At 37.3% G+C, this 6064-nt stretch overlaps 1 protein-coding gene across 1 annotated transcript in view; it reads left to right on the top strand.

Moving 5' to 3' along the window:
* Positions 1-6064, top strand: part of REG4 (regenerating islet-derived family, member 4) — a 20748-nt gene that overhangs the window by 11258 nt on the left and 3426 nt on the right. The window lies entirely within an intron of this gene.

Below are 6064 nucleotides of genomic sequence, written 5' to 3'. Positions count from 1 at the left end.
AGAAGAATTGATGCATTGGAGTTACTGTATTGGTGGAGAATATTGAAAGTACTACGGGCTGCCAAAAGAACAAACAGATCTGTGTTGGAAGAAATACAGCCAGAGTGCTTGTTGGAGGCCAGGATGGCCAAACTTCGTCTCTCATACTTTGGACATATTGTAAGGAGAGACGTCACTGCAGAGGGATAACATGTTTGGTAAGGTGGTGGTTCCGAGAAAAATAGGAAGACCCCCAGAAAAATGGATTGGCAACGTGGTAGCATTAATGGGCTCAAACATGGCAATAATTGTGAGAGTAGCTCAGGATGGGACAGTGTTTCATTCTGTTGTGCACAGGGTTGCTGTTTGTCAGTATCAACTTGATGGCACCTAACAACAGCAACAACAAAAAGACGTTTCATAAGAAAGTTCTGGTGATCTGCTCCCAAAGGCCTTGAAAACACTATGGAGCAGTTTTGCTCTGTGCATATGGGGGTCACCATGAGTTGGAATTGACTTGATGGCAACTAACAAAAACAACAAATAGACCTGCTATGATACCCAACTTCATTCATTCCCTGTTACATCTTGTATTACAGTTCAGAGCTCTTAGCTGGCCTTTTTCTTAGATGATTTAGCTTTCTGGAACTAAGGTAGCATTGCTGTGCTCCCTCTCTGTTGGCTATAGGGGAAGATCTTTTCCCGGCTCCTTCAGCTTCTGGTGTATCAAGAGTTTCTCGGCAACCCTTGACTTATACATAGATCCTCACATGTGTCTTCCCCTGTGGGTGATGTGGTGTGTGTCTGTCCTTCCCTTTATAAGCTACCACTCCGAAGGCACTAGGATTCACCTTACTCTATTGTTGTTATTAGGTGCTGTTCAGTTGGTACTGATTCATAGTGACCATATGTACATGAGAGTGAAACACTGCCAGGTACTGCATCAAACTCACAAATGTTGCTATGCTTGAGCCCATTGCTGCTGCTACTATGCCAATCATCTTCTTAGGGTCTTCCTCTTTTTCACTGACCCTCTTTACCAAACATGATGTCCTTCTCCAGGGGCTGGTCCCTCCAGGTAATATATCTGAAGTTTGAGAGATGAGGTCTGGCTGTCCTGGCTTCTAAGTAGCATTCTGGATGTACTTTTTCCAATATAGATTTATTTGTTTCTCCTCCAACACCATAATTCAAATGCATTAATTCTTCTACGGTATTCTTTGTTCATTATTGAAAATACTATGGCTTGGGTCTGGCACACTTTAGTCCTTAAACTGACATCTTTGCTCTTCAGCACTTTAATGAGGTCTAGTGCAGCAAATTTGCCTAATGCAATATGTCATTTGATTTCTTGACTGCTGCTACCATGAGTGTTGATGGTTGATCTGAGCAAAATGAAATCTTTGACATCTTCAATCTTTTCTTCATTTATCATAATGTTATTTATTGGTCCAGTTGCAAGGATTTTTATTTTCTTTATGTTGAGATATAACCCATACTGAAGGCTGTGGTCTATGATCTTCATCAGCAAATATTTTAAGTCCTCTTCACTTTTAGCAAGTAAAGTTGTATCATTGCATATTGAAAGGTGTTAATGTCTTCCTCCAATCTTGATGCCATGTTTTTCTTCATCTACTCGGGCTTCTCGAATTATTTGCTCAGCATACAGATTGAAAAAGTATGATGAAAAATACAACCATAGCACACATCTTTCCTAATTTTAAACCATTCGGTGTTCCTTGTTCTTTTGAACAACTGCTTCTTAGTCTATGAACAGGTTCATCTTGAGCACAATTCTCTGCAATGTTCCAGAATTCTCATTCTCTGCAATGTTGTCCAGAGCTTGTCATGATCCACACATTAGAATGTCTTTGCATAGTCAGTAAAGCACAGGTAAACATCTTTCTGATATTCTCTGCTTTCAGTCAAGATCCATCTGACATCAGTACTCATTCCATGGTCTCATCTGAATGTAGCTTTGACCTCTGGCATTTCTCTGTCAATGTACTGTTGCAGCCATTTTTGAATCAGTTTAGCAAAATTTTATTTACATGTGATATGAATGATATTGTCTGATGATTTCCACATTCCATTGGGTCACCTCTCTTTGGAATGGGCATAAACATGGATTTTTTTCCAATCAGTGGGCCAGGTAGCTGTCTTCCAAATATTTTGGCATAGATGAGTGAGTGCCTCCAGTGCCACATCAGTTTGTTGAAAGATTTCAATTTGTATTCCATCAATTCCTGGAGCTTTGTTCTGTACCAATGCCTTCAGTGCACCTTGGACTTCCTTCAGTGTCATTGGTTCTTGATCATATGCTATATCTTGAAATGTTTGAACATTGACCATTTCTTTTTGGTATAGAGTTACTCTGCTTCCATCTTCTTTTGATGCTTCCTTCATCATTCAATATTTTGACCATGTTGTTGTTGTTGTTAAGTGCTGGTGAGTTGGTTCTAACTTATAGTGACCCTGTGTATGGTTTCCACGAAGAAGATGATGGATTTGAACTACAGACCTTGTAGTTCACTGTCTAGTGCTTATCCTATATTCCACTCCATGAGTCAATTTTTTTCCACAGAATCCTTCAATATTTCAAGTCAAGACTTGAATTTTTTCTTCAGTTCCCTCAGTTTGAGAACTACTGTGCATGTTCTTCCCTTTTGATTTTCTACCTCTAGGTCTTTGCACATTTTGTTATTACATTTGACTTTGTCTTCTAGAGCTACCATTGAAATTTTCTATTCAACTCTTAGTGTAGTGGTTACAAATTGGGCTGCTAACCTCAAGGTCAGAAGTTAGAAACTACCAGCCATTCCATGGAAGAAAGGTGAGGCTTTCTGCTCCCCTAAAGATTTACAGCCTCAGAAATCCTGTGCAGGGTCACTATGAGTGTGAACTGACTCTATGGTACTTAACAACAACAACAATATTCAACTCTTATCTCTTGAGATTTCTTCCATTTGCTTCAGCATCTCTATGCTGGAAAGCAAGTTTTAGAGTCTCTTCTGACATCCATTTTGTGTTTTTTTTCCCTTCTTTCTTGTCTTCTTAAAGACCTTCACTTACTTTCTGTATGATATTCTTGATGTCATCCTAAAACTCTTCTGGTCTTTAGTGTTTAATGTATCAACTCTGTTCTTCAGATGATCTCTAAATTCAGTTGGGATATATTCAAGGTCATATTTTAGCTCTTGTGAACTTGTTTTCATTTTCTTCAGCTTCAGCCTGAACTGCATATGAGCAATTGATGGTCTGTTTTACAGTCTGCCCCTGTTTTGGCAGATGATATGGAGGTTTTCCACAGTCACTCTTCACAACTGTAGTCAACTTGATTTCTGTGTATTCCATCTGGTAAGGTCCATGTGTATAGTTGTCCTATATTTGTTTAAACAAAGTATTTGCAATGAAGAAGTTAATTTGTCTTGAAAAATTCTATCATGTGATCCCCAGCATTGTTTGTATCACTGATCTTTCCTCTTTGTTTCTAATCTTTACGTTCCAATCACCAGTAAAGATCAGTACATCTTGAGTACATATCTGATCAATTTTAGACTGAAGAAGTTGGTAGAATTCTTCAATTTCATGCTCACTGGCTTTAGTGGTTGGTGTGTAAATTTGAATAATAGTGGTATTAACTGGTCTTCCTTGTAGGTGTATGGGTATTATCCTATCACAGACAGCGTTGTACTTCATGACAGATCATGATATGTTCTTTTTTATGATGAATGCAATGCTATTTCTCTTCAATTTGTCAGATTGTCAGATTCAAAACTGCCAGCAGCAACCCATTTCAGCAGTAACGTTCCACTGCTATTTATACAGTTTTCAGTAACTAAATATTTGGAAGTAGTCTGTCTCTCCTTATTCCTTGTTTGTCCAGTCTGGAACTCAGCTGAAACCTGTCCACCATGAGTGACCCTGCTGGATGTAAAATACTGATTGTATAGCTTCCAGAATCACAGCAACCCACAAGCCACCACAGTACGACAAACTGACAGAGGAGTAGTGGCCCTTCTCTATTATGACCTTGTCAACTGATAACAAAACAAATACTCTATTTCCAAACAAAGTCACGTTCACCAGTACAGTGTTACGACCCCAACATATTATTTTGGGAGTCATAATTCAATGCGTAGCAGATTATGTTTATGAGCTGATCCTTACTTTTTTTCACAGGCTTCTTTTGCCATTTTTCAACAACACCTCATTGTAAAAAAAAAAAAAAAAAAAAGGCTTGTGACTTGTTAGGCTGGTAGCTGAGATCTATACAAGGAATCTTCAAAAAAGTTCCTTGAAAAATATCAATGATCTTTTCATTCCATCTTTCCATGAATTTTCAAAACCCCTCCTATATGGCATCTACAGTTTGCAGATTTTCTATGGGGCTTCTACAGTTAACCCAAACAAACATAAGGAACATGAGGGAAAACACCCCAGACTTGTTTCTCAATAAAATTGCTGAAGATACTACACATTCATATACCCACTTTCATAAGCGTGTGTTTATCGTTTAATAATTATTGGCAAATATCTTTGTGCTCTTATTCTTCTTTCAATATTATATATTAGGGAGACTAGCATATTTCATACATTGTAGTTGCTGTCGTTTGGTATTATTTTTGTTGTTGTTCGGTGCTGTTGAGTCGACTCTGAGTCATAAGGCTTCTAAGGCTGTATATCTTTACTGGAACAAGAGCTCTCACCTTTCTCCCACAGAGCAGTTGGTGGGCTCAAACTCCCGACCATGTGGTTAACAGTCCAGTGCCTACTCTGAGCCACCAGTGCGCCATTTTATATGTAATGTTTAATTGTGTTTATTTGACTAGCAGAAGTTTTACATTGTTTATTCACATTGCTGTCAATCAGAAAAAAGATAACTATTCACTTGTCTTTTGTCCAGATATTTTTTTGTAGCTTAATTTTTTTACATTCATGATGAAGGAAAGAAAGTGGCTAGTAAACATCTTAAAAATTGTTTGGTGTCTCTAGTAATCAAAGAAATGAAAATTAAAATAACAATGTAATTTGATTTATCACATTACCAAATTATGCTGTTTAAATGAATAATACTTATAAGCATGTATAAAAATTATACTCACACCCATTCAGTGGAGGTGAAAATTCCTATAACTGGCAAGCAATTTGGCAATGCAAACCAATAGCCTAAAAATATTCATACCCTTTGGCCCATGAATTCTACTTCTGAGATTCTGTCCTTTGAAAGTAGTTTTAAATACACAACTTATACATAAATTTGTCTACAGCAATGTTCTTTGTAATAATTATACATAGGAAATAATGTAAATATCAATGAATATAATTATTAAGATAAGTTTACATGTTTTAATAATAGACTTGTTAGGATAAGTTACCATTACAAATTTTAATGGTGTATCCTCACCATTAAAAAATGTTTGGAAAACAAGAATCATACTGTTCCAACTTACAGCAACCCTGTATAGGGTTTCCAAGGAGCATCTAGTGGGTTTGAACTGCTGACGTTGTGGTTCATAGTCCAGTGCTGATCCTACAGCACTACACCAGGAGTATAATATATATATACATTATACACTGTTGTTAAGTGCTGTCAAGTCAATATAACAATATATATTATTGTTTAGTGCTATTGAGTCGGTTCCAACCCATAGTGACCCTTTGGAGTCCTGGTGTGGTACTGAAGATAAAGGATAAGCACTGGACTGTTAACCTCAAGGTTGATCATTCAAATCCAGCAGCCACTCCTCGGAAACCCTACATAAGGTCATTGTGAGTCAGGACTGATTCAATGACACTCAACAACATGATTCTTTGTAGATATATTTTCTTTATACACAAGATTCTTATATATATACTAAAGAAAGAGAAAAATCAGATATATTTATACACATATGTTTTGTAGCACTGCAAGATAGTACACTGGACCACATGGTTGGTTTAAACCTCAAGGTTGGTGGTTCAAACCCATCAGATGCTCCTTGGAAGTCCTATAGAGGATTGCTATATGGTACTTAATAACATAAATATACATAGACTCTATAGGATAAGGACTGGCTGTATACCACAAGGTTGCCATTTAGAG

The sequence above is a fragment of the Chrysochloris asiatica genome, unplaced genomic scaffold (assembly GCF_000296735.1).
Source record: "Chrysochloris asiatica unplaced genomic scaffold, ChrAsi1.0 scaffold00042, whole genome shotgun sequence".
In the NCBI taxonomy this organism is placed as follows: Eukaryota; Metazoa; Chordata; class Mammalia; order Afrosoricida; family Chrysochloridae; genus Chrysochloris; species Chrysochloris asiatica.
Note: the sequence above shows the minus strand (reverse complement) of the source record. Positions and strands in the feature narration are given on the sequence as shown.